This window comes from Marmota marmota, unplaced genomic scaffold (genome assembly GCF_001458135.2).
Source record: "Marmota marmota marmota unplaced genomic scaffold, marMar, whole genome shotgun sequence".
NCBI classification, from domain to species: domain Eukaryota; kingdom Metazoa; phylum Chordata; class Mammalia; order Rodentia; family Sciuridae; genus Marmota; species Marmota marmota.
In genome coordinates, this window is record NW_025999895.1 from 5,689,006 (window position 1) to 5,695,019 (window position 6,014).

The window sequence follows — 6,014 nt, forward strand, 5'->3', positions numbered from 1 at the left end:
GGTAGAGAGAAATTTTAATATTTATTTTTTAGTTATCGGCGGATACAACATCTTTGTTTGTATGTGGTGCTGAGGATCGAACCCGGGCCACACGCATGCCAGGCGAGCGCGCTACCACTTGAGCCACATCCCCAGCCCCTGGCTCTTTCTATTGAAGTGCTATTATTCTTCCAGACAGCTCAGGTACCACCTCCTCCATAAGTTTTCTTGGACTCCCAACCTCAAGTTATCTCTGTCTCCTAGACTCCCTTAATCTGAGTCTCAGTGCTCCTAGAGCCTTGTCATGCTGATCAGACTATTAGGGGGTTTGGTTTTATCACCACAATTACTTTACAGATTGTTAGTTTAACACTGGCTGGCTTGTTAAAAAAAATCTTTGTGATATATATATATATATATATATATATATATATATGTGTGTGTGTGTGTGTGTGTGTGTGTGTGTATATATTTATGATTGAACTCAGAGGCACTAGACCACTGAGCCACATCCCTAGCCCTATTTTGTATTTTATTTAGAGACAGGGTTTCACTGAATTGCTTAGTGCTTCGCTTTTGCTGAGGTTGGCTTTGAACTCTCAATCCTCCTGTCTCAGTTTCCCAAATTGCTGGGATTACAGGCCTGTGCTCTCTGCCATTGTAGATAGATACAAAATTTTCTATTATAGCTATTTGTGTCTGTCTTTTTTTGTATCTATCATTCATAGATACAAAATAACAGATATTTTATTATATACAAAATATCTATAATATTAGATACAAAATATCTAGATGGATACGTACAACTTTTGTTGAGCATTAACAATTGTTTCTCTGCCTTATCACTAAGATAAAGGGCATTGAGCATTAACCCTGTGTGCAAGGTTTGGAACTAAAAATTATTCAATTAATTTTTACTAAGCATCAATACTATATGCATTGACCCCTAGTTTTAAGCCTTGCAAGCAATACTGACACTCAATAAAATTTAGTTGAGTAAATAAACAATAAAAATAAATGATAAAAAAGACTTTGGGAATGGCCAAACAGAAGAAAGAAATGAAGGGGTGGAAAGGAGATATATTATAAGAAACAAATAACAAAATTTATAGCTAGATTCTTCATTGTAACTGTTATTTTATAAGAAAAAATGAACGCTGATAGGTATTTTAGGAAAAGATAGGAAACTTTGATATTAATGTATTTTAGTGATGACTGAGCAAAGGACCTATAAAGAACCATAGCATGTCTTTGTCCTCTTCTCTCTCTCCTCCTTTTCTTCTTTCCCCTCCTCCCTTCTTCTTTTCATCTTTTTTATAAAGCTCTCTCCCTTTCTTTACTATGACCTTTATTTAATATTCCTTCTATCTTCCTTCCATGTTTTAAGACAGCCAGTCAATTTGGCTATTGTTGGGGTGCATGCCTGTCAGGCATCCAGTTAGATGGATCAGGCAGCCAAAGAGCACAAGATATGGCTCCCACTTTGACAGACTCATTCTAAAGGGCGGAAGGAAAGTGAATGCATTTTGTTTGCTAGGGCTCCCATAGTGAAAAAAAAAAAATCCAATCTAGATGGCTTAAACAACAAAAACTTACTTTCTCACAGTTCTGGAGGCTGGATGTTCAAGATTAAGGGCATTGGTAGGTTTGGTTTCTCCTAAGACCTGTCTCTTTGGCTTGCTGCCTTCAAATGTATGTACATTCCTGATGCACCTCTGTGTCTAAATCTCTTTCTTTAAAAGGACACTAGTCATATTGAATTAACAATCCAACAGACTCATTTGAATTTAATTATCTCTCTAAAGGCCCTAGGTTCAAATACAGCCACATTCTGAGGTATGGGAGGTTAGGACGTCAACATATGAACTTTGGGGCACAAGTCAGTCTGAAATACCAACTTACAAAAATATAGAAAAAGAGCAAAGATGGAGTGTGCTGCAGCTCCTGAGAACATACTAGAGCAAGCAGATCACCTGGGGAGGATTCCCAGAAGAGATAGCAATGGAGTTGGGTGTTAAAGGGCAGAGAAGAGCCTGGTAAAGATGAAGAAGGCAGGAAAAGAAAGCATTCAAGCCAAAGGAGCACTATGTACAAAAACTGGGAGGTCAGAGAATTGCAGTTTTTCAGAAAAAAATATATATATATAAACCTTTCAACAGATAGGGATAACCAGGATAACACCTGCAGTTCCAGCTATTTGGGAGGCTATAGCAGGAGGATCTCAAGTTCAAAGCCAGCCTCAGCACCTTAGGGAGAATCTGTCTCAAAATAAAATTTTAAAATGGGCTTGGGGTATAGCTCAGTGATAGACTACTTGCTTAGCATAGGTAAGGCCGTGGGGTCTGTCCCCAGTAGCCTGGATCCCCCCCCCCCCCCAACAACACATGCATACAATAGTGAGAAAGCAATCAAAAGGAGATGTCTAAGAGTTGATGGGCATGCTGAGGACCCTGGACTCTATCTGGGACCCCATGATTTTATTTATGTTTCATAAAGTCCACTCTAGCTGCAATGTAATAAATGCTTTAAACGGGCTAAGGTGACCCTTTAGCAGGCTGAAGCAACCCCAAGGAAGGATGGTGGTGTTCACCAGGTCAGGGATAGGAACAGGATCAGGATGCTGAGGAGGGGGAGTCACAGCACTCGGGGCACATTGCTTGGTTCTGCATCAGGAACAACCCTCAATTCCTGAGAGGAGTACTGGCTTACAACTTAAGCAAAGGAAGTTCCAGAAGAGCTTCCAAGATCAAGTAGGCAAATGGAGTAGAATTTCAAATGACCAAGATGAGGCTGTCACTGACTGTCTGGTTCCTTCCCACTAAAGAGAAATGTGGACATCTCAAAGGATGTGCCTAAGACAATTTGGGGCCTCTGAGGCTCAGTAAACTCTAGAGCAATTACCAGTTCTAACCTGCAGGTGGAAGCACTATACTCACACAAAATAAAGCCAGAAACCCTTTCAGGTGATTAAAAATGACCATAAACCTGGAGAGGAAAAAGAGAACTCTTGGTAATTATTTTGCATTCTGAGGTGACTGATGTGGCCAGTTTGCAACTAGCAAGTTTTGCTACAGTTACAACAGGTTTTCTTTTCTTTTCTTTTTTTTTTAAGAGAGAGAGAGAATTTTTTAATATTTATTTTTTATTTTTTAGCAGACACAACATCTTTGTTTGTATGTGGTGCTGAGGATCGAACCCAGGCCGAATGCATGCCAGGGGAGTACGCTACTGCTTGAGCCACATCCCCAGCCCTACAACAGGTTTTCATACCAGGGTGTGACTTCTACTTAGTCACCCACAATTGCAACATTTTGACACAAATATTGTTACTTTTAAATGTTCACTTCCCAATCTGGTCCATATGCATATGTTTTTGTGTAGGCATACTGAGTATTTTATAAAGGCTGCATTCAAAAAGGAAGCACACACCTCTTTTTTCCTACTTCTCTTGGGCATCTGATCTTTTTTGAGATCTCCTTCTACTTTCTTAGCTTCAAAGACGACTACTGCACAGAAAAGTATTCACGTTTTTATCTCTTTTCAGCTTGTGTTATTTATTCATCCATTTGTTAACTTCATGCTCTGTGCTGGGTCCTGAGATATATGTGAAAAGGCATAGTCATGTCTGTCCCAAAGCTTGTAGACCATCATGGCAGTGGGGGTGGACAGTTGTGGGACAGCAAGCAAATGAAGATGCAGTATGATCGGAAGTATAATAGAAATTTTGAAGAAGTCCTAATACTAATATGAAGACCTAAATATAGGGGAGAAGACCCACTGAGTAGAGGAAATTGTATGTGCAGAGATAGGGACATTCAAAAGATCTTGGCACCTTCCGGAAACCACAAGTGGTTTAGGATTGGTGGAGTTTGTGTTGGCTAGGGGCTGAGAGGATAGGGCTGGCAGGCAGGGGCTGATCTTTAAGGGCCTTAAAATGGACTTACACATTATCTTGTAGATGATAAATATCTTAGTTCCAATCAATTTTCCACTTTACAGCAACAGTGATAAAATATTCTGAAGAAGAAAATTTAACTGTGGCCCAGCCCTGTCTCAGTAGCCCATAAAATAGAGTCCCATGAGCTTCTCTGTTTCACTCACATGCTATGTTCTTCTTTCTCCTGGAACACTTTCTTTTTCTCAGGCTAAAACTCACTTCCTCTGCTTTCCTAATCCTGGAAGAGGTATGCTCCTGCTATGTGCTCCCCAAACCCATCATATTCTCAGTACCACTCATCATATTCTCAGAGGTGTGACTTCCACTTCCAGCTGCAAACTCTGGGAAGGGCTGTCCTGTGTGCTGTAGAACAGATGCCTATAAATGTTGGGAGAATGAAGGAACGCATTGAGCTTTTCAGCTGTATACTGGATATTTCCACCTGTATGGCCCCTGAAGAGTTGAACTTTATATTTTCCCAAACTGGGTCATCATCACCTACTCACATGGCCCCCTTCCCGTTCCTATGTCCCCCTACCTCCACTCTGCTACTCCTCTTTTCTTTGTATCACCTCTCTCTCCTTGTGTTATTTCATTATTTTTCAGCAGAATGCCCAACATAGAACATATTCCTTGGGGTTGCTTCAGCCTGCAATAAGACAAAAGAGGAACTAGTGCTTAAGTGAAAATGGGAGCCGTGATTCTTTTATTTTAAATAAATACTTAAAACACAACTTGACTTCTACAAGTGTCTGGCTTCTAGGTCTGCATAGCAGAGCCACCTCACCTGTGGACCCACAATGACATCACGATCCCTGCCCCCATAATCAATATATGGAATCAGGATATCAATGGCTGAACACAATCACAATGGGCCCCTTTTATAGGGTGTTCCCTAGAACTTCATGGACAAGATCTGACCAGGAAAAAAATTATTGGAATTTCTGAAGCGTCAATTTATTTATACAAACACACACACACACACACACACACACTTTTTTTTTCAGTTGTCAATGGACCTTTATTTTATGTATATGCGATGCTGAGAATCAAACTCAGTGATTCACACATGCTAGGCAAGTGCTCTACTACTGAGCCACAACCCCAGCCCTTACGTGCCATTCCTTTTGCCTGATATGCCTTAATTTCGGTTCCTCTGTCGGTCCACCTCCTACTCATCCTCCAAGACTCAGTTCCACATTGCCGTTTCTGTGAAGACATTTCTGCGGCGAGCAGAGACCCTGTCCATCTTTTTAACTTCCTCAGCATTCCCCCAAATAGTGAGAATAGAACTATGGCATTGTTTACCTTTTTATTTCCTTGCTAATTCTCTATGCTGTGAATTGCTCGAGGGTCACGATTTCTATTTCTCTCTTTATCCTCTATATCCAGCAAAGTGCTGTCAAAGATTAGGCGCGGTATGGTCTGTGAAAAAACGCATCCTGCCAAGCGCAGGGGCCGCGCACGCTTGTGATCCCAGCTACTCAGGAAGCTGAGGCAGGAAGATAGAAAGTTCGAGACCAACCTCAGCAAACATGCGAGGTTCTGTCCCCAAATAAAATTTTAAAAGGGGCTGGAATGCAGCTCAGTGATAGAGCACCCCTGGGTTCAATTTCCACCGCGCGCGCCACACACACACAGAGGGACAGAACGAATCCATGAATTCATTTAACACTGCAGTTTGTATGAATCGGATTCCCAAACAATTCAAAGATCTGGTCCTCTATTTGGAGTGCGCCATGGTAGGAGATCGCTCTTCCCTCCTGTCTCACTGCCTCGGTTTGATAGTGAGGGCAGGGAAAATAATCAGAGCGTGGAAAGTGTTAGTCCTTCAGCCAAAGCTGTGTTTATCTGCTGTGGCACTGACAAGAGTTACAGCGACCTGGGGCGGAGCCACGCCGGAGCCACCTGCTGCTGGGCGGCCTGGCGCATGCGCGCAGGCATCCTGCAAATCTACCTGCGGGGGCCCGGCCGAGGAGGGGCGCTTGCGCTCTGGCCTTTTCCGCCGGAGCAAGTCTCGCGGGGGCGGGGCGGGGCGGAGCCGCGTGGGGAAGTTCTCGCGGGACCCGGACGAGCAGCGGAAGCGAGGCGGCACTGC